At 53.8% G+C, this 7,187-nt stretch overlaps 1 protein-coding gene across 1 annotated transcript in view; it reads left to right on the forward strand.

Annotated features, from left to right (window-relative positions):
- Nucleotides 1-7,187, forward strand: part of LOC123649623 (inositol 1,4,5-trisphosphate receptor interacting protein) — a 31,098-nt gene that overhangs the window by 12,738 nt on the left and 11,173 nt on the right. The window lies entirely within an intron of this gene.

The following is a 7,187-nucleotide window of genomic DNA, read 5'->3' on the forward strand; positions in this document are numbered from 1 at the left end:
AATAAGTTACCAGGATGCCAACCCCAACAGGCTCTCTTTCTCTTTTCCTCTAGTCCTTGCAGAGGCCCTGGGGCAGGAAGCAAACCTGCTCTGGCATTTACATAAAGCCCCGGCAAGGCCTGGCCAGAGTTGGCGCTCATACGCGCTGGGTAGGATATTCTTCCGAGCGTGGCTGCTGGGGCCGACCGGGCGGGAGGCACTGCACTGGATCAGGCCTGGGTTTGGGGAGAAAGGTCGGGCTGGGGGATGTTTCAGGGAGTCCTGACACAGAGGAGATGGTAGCTTTGCTGGGTAGTTGCTGAGCGGGTAGGAGCCAGGGGAGTCCTGAGGAATGCTTCGTGGCCAGCTGGGGAGGGGCTGCGGACGGGCCCACGGGCTCTGGGTGGCCCACATATTTTATTTGGCTCACATGGTTTTTAAAGAATTTTTGAAATAGCAGCCAACATTTCAAAATTGGAAGATTTTTATAAAATCCAAATTACTGGCTTCTCTTGGGGGAAAAAGGAAAGATCTTGCCATTCTGGATGCACAAAATGTGATGTGGTGGCTCTCTCCTTCAGATGACACATGTGCCATCCGGTGACCAGCGTCCTCGCCATTCAGCCCTGCCTACAGCCTGGTGCCCTCTCTCTGGGGGCTGTCCCCCAGGCACTTGGTTACCAGCCTCTCCTCAGGAAGGGTGGCTGGAAGAGATGAGGGGAAGGGGCCCGGTGGCAGCAGGGTGGCAGGTCCAAGGAAGGTGGGCCTGGCCAGTAGAAGGTCCTGCCGTTGGGGATGGGGGAAAGGGCCTGGGCAGGCAGGGGGGCTGCAAGGGCACTGAGAAGAGGAAGTGGAAGCTCTGGGAGCCCAGAACCACGCCCTCCCTACCTACTTTCTCAGTGGTTTGTATTGGTCCTCTTCCTTCCCCTTTCCTCACTTCCTTTCCTTGCCTGCCTCTTCCCCTCCTACCAGGGCCTAGCCCAGTGCTGCGCAGACCCCCAGAGATCCCCTCCCTGTCCCCATTTGGGATGCAGGTGAAGAGAGACCTGAGCCAGAGGTGCCCTGGTGGCAGCGCTGTGGCCTTGCCCTGGAGGCCTTTCTCTTCTGCCACTGTCCTGGAAGTGTAGGAGCCAAGTGGGTTGAGCGCTGATGCACTCAGAGCTGCTGTCACTGAGCCATTTGTGCCATGTCCTAACTCTGCCCTGAGTCAGGCAAAAAGGAAGGAGTTGGTGGAGATCTGTCACTCTCACAGCTGTATCTGCCACCACCATCTCCTCCCACTGACATGATGGGAGCCTGGGTCTGGTGCCCTGGGGACTGCAGGGGGACTTTTAGCTTCTTGACCATGCTGGAACTGTAGGTAGGAAGGCGGGGGCTGGCAGGTGACACAGTAAAGAGCAGGAAGGTGGCCTGACCTGCAGGAGTTCAGAGAAAGGTGAGATAGGCCTGGTTCCAGGGGCAGGCTCCAGAGGAGGGGCCCCGAGCCAGCCTGGTACCGTGGGTGGCATTGGGCTTGGCAGGGCAGCCTGTCTGACTCCCATGCAGGGCGTGGGCCCTGCTGGAGAGAAGCAGGGACCCGAGGATGAGACAGACGGGTAGACTGGGCCGTGGGAGGGGAGCTTCCCCAGGGCTCAGACTGCCCGCCCGTGGGCTCCACACTCAGGGTCAGACTTGTGCTCTGCATTCCACCTATTCTTCCTCACAGTCCCGGACTTCCAGGGCTGGGAAGCTTGAGGGACAGCTGACCTGGATGCTTTGGGTGGTTACCACTGACAGTGGTGCCAGGGATGTGCCCCCGGGCAGGGGGCAGACTCAACTGAGCTGCTGCTCACACACAGTTATGCACGCACACCAGGGGATCTTAGTGGCCTCCCTGAACATCAGTCTCTTCATCCCTAAGATACCAATAGTGCAACTACCTGATGTTCTGCAAATTAAATGACAACACAGGCAGAATCTTTAGCATCCTGCCTGGCAGGGAGTAATTGCTTCCTAAGTGGCTGTTAATGAAAACATCTTCCTTTTCACTATCCCTCTGCTGTTCTGTGCAGGAATCCCTGCCAGATGCTCGCTGGGATGACGTCCAGCCTGCCTCAAGCACACCCACCCCACCCTCCGGGTCAGGCATGTTTCCTCATTAGGCCTCAGTCTTCTCATCTGTAAAGTGGGGCTTAGATTACTACAGCTCTAAATCCTGGCTTTCTTAAATCCGTGGCTTTCTTTCCCCCCAAACAACTGGGTACCTCGTTAGCTGGGACTGCGAAACTCCAGCACAAGGCCAGGCAGGATACCTTAATGGGGTTCAGCCCAAACTTATGACACTTTGAGTCTCTCTTGGCTCCTTCTTTCTTGGAGGGCCCAGAACCTAGACAGTGGGAAAGGGATCCAAGTAACCCCAGGCCTGAGCTAAAAGTGCCTCTGCTGTCGTCAGCCACCTCCTCTCTTCCATTTCATAAAGGAAACCCATCAGCTGCTCCTTTTGGCTCTGACGGTGACGCCCAGGCGAGGGCTGCTTTTGCTGTTGTAATTAGCAGAGCTAATTGCATCTGACAGGCTCCAGGGTCTGGGCTGCTGTGACATTGCGCAGGCCCCACCCTGCTACCCAGAAGACGCCTGACTTGGGAAGGGGTGGTTCTCAGGCCTAAGCCTGCATCAGAACCTCCTGGAGGGCTTGTTAAGACATAGACGCTGGGCCCCATGCCTGGAATTTCTGATCAACAGGTCTAAGGTTGCACCTGAAAATTTGCATTTCCAGCGCGCTCCCAGGTGGTGCTGTGGCTGGTAAACACGTTGAGAACCTCTGTCCCAGAGGGCAGACTGGGCTGCTGAGAAATGGGTCCTGGGCTAAGGCCGCACTCAGCCAACCCTGGGTGGGAGTAGGTGGGTGGTGGGGCAGAGGGGTGTGATGAACAGGTTATGGGACCAGATTCAGGCTCCAGCTGTTCCTAGTTTGTTGTAGGAATTCTGTCTGGAAGGAGGGGAGGAGGAATGTGGAGCTGAGGGTATACACACCATCTCCCCAACAGGTGGGGACAGGGAAGGTCTCCAGACAAGGAGAGGCCCCCAGAGAACAGGAATAAAACTCTCTCCCTCCTTTGTGTTTTTGTAGCCTGTAGCTCATGTGCTTTTATGCCCCACATCTCATTCTGTCTTGGGACTGCATTAGTGGCTGTCTACCTTCCCGCATGGACTGTATGTTTTTACTGCCATGGATCATGCCATACCCACCACTGTGGGCCCTGAAGCATCCAGCAAGTTCCATGAGCTCAATAGGTATTCTGTAAATGTAGCACAGTGGAACAACTTGGGCTGACAGAATAGGCTCAAATCTCAGCCCAGTTATGGCTTTTCTAGTGTTGTGGCTAGAAAATTACTTAGTGTCATGGGCTTTGGGTAACCCATCTGCAAAACAGGGATCACACTCACCTCTTAGAAAGTTACAGTGGTCACTGTACACAGCCCAGCACCTCCTAGTGAGAGCTGGAGGAATGGAAGCTATGGCTATTAGACAACTCTTAGTGGTGTTCGCTGGATTAAGCTGTGGTGGGGAGTGGGCTAGGCTCTGGGGAATGAGGGACCCCAGTAAAGGAAGGGCACCATCTTAGATTTTCCCCCAGCTGGTCTTGGGCTTCTGGCTGCCTCAGAATAAACGGGTCTGAGTAAACCACTGGTCCTGGCAGCCACTTGCAGCCCGCTGCCCAGGCCCACCCAGAGGCCACCATCTTCCCTCAGCGCCTGCGTCCCCGTGACTCTGGCCCTTTGCCAGTCTAAGTTTAGCTGTGAACTGCATGGGCCGCCCCTGTCTGTGGGCAAGTGCGGGGGTGGGGAGGAACTGAGCAGGCTTCCCATGGCTTCCTGGCTAGCAGACAGACAAAACCCGCCAAGTGGCCCAGGTTTATTCTAAAAGCCAAACCCACCAGCTGATGTCTCAGACTGCAGGTGTGAGAGAGCCTCGTAGAGATGAGAGTGTTGGGCCAAGGTGGACATGGACATCCTGTAATCAGGCAAAAGGGGCTCTTTGGGGGAGGTGTGTTTGTGAGTGAGCATCTACATGCACGTATCCATGGTGCCTGGGAGGCTCCCAGCCACCTGTCCAGTCTCCAAATGTCAGAACACCTGAGTCCTTCCCTTTGTTCTTCTGACCCCCAGAGTCCCCAGGGCAGTGTTCCCCATGACTTTGGTTTGGGAAGGGGAAGTGGCGGAGGCTTCAAACTCAGCCCCATGTAGTGGGCGCTGAGCAGCCACAGCCCCATTCTCCACCCCCCCCACACACACACCCCTGGGCCCTCCCTGCCCCATCCCTTAGGGTGCTACACACACAGCCCGTGCAGAGTCGAACAACGAGCAAAACGACAGCTGGGGTCCGATCCCAGGGAAGCGGGGGAGATGGCTACAGTGAGGAAGTGAGTCAGAGGGGACTCCTGAGCTGCAGGAGGATCCCAGGCTCTGAAGCCTTGTCCCCACTTGCTAGGGGCCAGGGTGGATGGAGGGATGTGCCAAGGAACAGCAATAACAGTGGAGCATTTTGTGCTTCCAAAGCACTTTTGAGCGTGCATTCCTCCACGCCCCTGGGCAGGGCTGGTGTGCTTGGCAGGTGAGAAAGCAGAGGCCTGTGGGTGCTGAGGGGTAAGGAGCTCACCCCATGCCAGGCACCGTGCTAAACACCCAAGGTGTTAGTTACCTCACTCAACCTCCCCTACATCCCTAAGAAGGGTGGAGTGTCATTAACTCCTCACAGGCAAAGCATGGGTGCCCTAGAGAAGCTAAGTGAACCACCCAGGGTCACTCAGCAAGGGAAGGATTCAAGGTTCAAATGCAGCTCAGCTGTGTTCACAGCCTGGGCTCCTTCCGTTTTATTGCCCTGTTTTTCCCTGGTGTTCCTACTGGGTCTTGTTTGTAACCTTACAGTTGTCAATGTTACTGTGGGCTGCTTGTATCCTGCTGGGGTTCCCTGTAGGGACGCCCATGTGGCCCACTCCGTCCTGGATCCCTGCAGGCAAGGTCATCTGTGTGTTCCCAGCCCATCACAGCTACCCCTTTATGAGAAAACTTGCTCAGGAACAAGCATGTTGCTCAGTGCTTTGCCTGCATTATCTTGTTCAAGCTTTACTACAGCAAGTTTTATTATTCTCATTTTACAGATGAAGAAACTGAGGTTGTGGACAGTTGAGTGATTTGTTCAAGGTCACCTTCAGTAGGTGCACATGCTGGGTGCACCCAGCCTATCTTCCCTAGAGTCTGTCCTCTTAACCCCTTGCAACAGGTCTCTCCAGTGGGTTTAGAGTTCTGAACCTCCTGCCCCAGGGCCAGGAGGCTGTTACAGCCCTTCCTCCTCTGAGAGGCATGAAGTGTATGCAGGTAGCACTGTGGAAGGTGTGGGGTGGAGACCAGGAGGACTTGGCAATGGCACCACTCCCCAGTTGGTGGCATCCTACCCTCAGTTGACATGGAAACTGACTCCCTCCTGCCAGGGCTATTCCTGTGACTGGTCAAGGCCTGCTGTGTCCAAAGGTGGCTGCCTGTGATACAGGGGCCCTGAAGGACCTCAAAAGCCCCAAATTATTCCACTATTATCACTCCATGCCTTTATCTTAAATCTCTCCCCCACATCAATCAGCCAGCCTTACAGTTATGCCTTGGACCACCCTGGCAACACTTTCCGTCAAGTTCCTCTGATGCAGAAACCAGGGCTGACCTGTTTCTGCAATTATCCAGCAAGCTGCTCCCGGGCTTGGGGAAGAAAGCTGGCTTGCTACCTCTTATGCTTTTTTCCATCCCACCCACCTTCCAGTGTGGCTTCCTCCGCTTTCTTTTTTGTTCCCCATCGTTTCCTCCTCAAGGGGAAACCTGTAAGTGCTTCCGAGCTCACCTCTGAGGCCTGAACCTACCTCCTCCACGCAGGACTTCCCTCCCCCCAACCCTTTTGGCTCCTGCTGACATGTTCAGCTGTGCATGGGGTGGAGCTGTCTGAGTCACATGTGAGCGGCAAGCTTTGCCCACGTGTGGCTGGCAAACAACTCAGGCCATCTGTATCCTGCCCCTTACCAGGGACGATCTGAAGTATCCCCACCTGGTGACAAATCCCTGCTCCTCAACACCATTAGGACAAGAATTTCATTGTGCAAATTCAAGGTCAGGGGCTCAGAGCCCCAGGGGATGGAGCTCAGTCCTACCCAGAAGCTCCTATCCGTGGTGTTGGCATGCACAGCAGTGTAGTGTGTGAGAAGCACTTGATGTTCTCTTTGTTGTCCAGCAACAATCTTAGGACCCCAGTTGATTTGCATTTGGCCATTTGGTCTCTTCACAGAGGTCCCAGGCAGGAAGGGAGCTGGCAAGTGTGGAAATAACAGATTGTTAATTCCCACATTTCCTGCTGTCAGGAGAGGAGAGTGTGTAAGTAAGGCTTACACTGTGAGGCAACACTTCTCAGACTTTAATGTGGGTGGTATTAAAATACAGATTCTGCATTTCCAGCGAGCTCCCAGGAGATACTGCAGCTGCTGGTCTGTGGATCACAATTTGAAATTGCAAAGATTCTAAGGATTAGCCCTTCTCCAAAAGTCACTGAGGCTTAAAAATCCATTTATTCTGGGGGAACAGAGTGCCTCCTCTCACAATTAAGAAGTCAGATTTAAAGTTCAGATGCCTCTGAGAAGAAACCAGTGACTCAGTTACTCCCTGGTTGTTGTCAAGATTGTCCTGGGAAAGACCGAAGGGCAGGGGATCTGAGTCTGAACTTGGGGTGAGGTCTTCCAGATCAGAGGAATTGTACAGTGGGGGAATATTAGGGCTCAAAACGACTTCAGGAAGTTACTGTTCAATGACTATGTGCTATGCACTGGTTACTGGGCCTGGCGGTTTGCAGAGATCATCACATCTATCATTACAGGACCCTGTGGGATACTATTGTTTTCCTCTTGTACAGTAAAGAAACCTGGCTCAGAGAGGTCAGTTAACATGCCCAAAGTCACACAGCTGTTCAGTGTCAGGGCTGGCTTTGGAACCTGGCTCACTCTCTCTCCCTTAACCGGTAGGCTTTACTGTATTGCAGGAAGATGGCACTCACTGAGAGTAAAAGGGGATGTTTTATTTAGGACTATTTTGGTTTCAGGTGGTAGAAAAACAACTCCAACTAACTTAAAAAAGACTTCTTTATTGACTTGTATGACTAAAAAGCTCAGACAGTAATGGCTTCGAGCACAGCTGAA

The sequence above is a fragment of the Lemur catta genome, chromosome 14, assembly GCF_020740605.2.
Source record: "Lemur catta isolate mLemCat1 chromosome 14, mLemCat1.pri, whole genome shotgun sequence".
NCBI classification, from domain to species: domain Eukaryota; kingdom Metazoa; phylum Chordata; class Mammalia; order Primates; family Lemuridae; genus Lemur; species Lemur catta.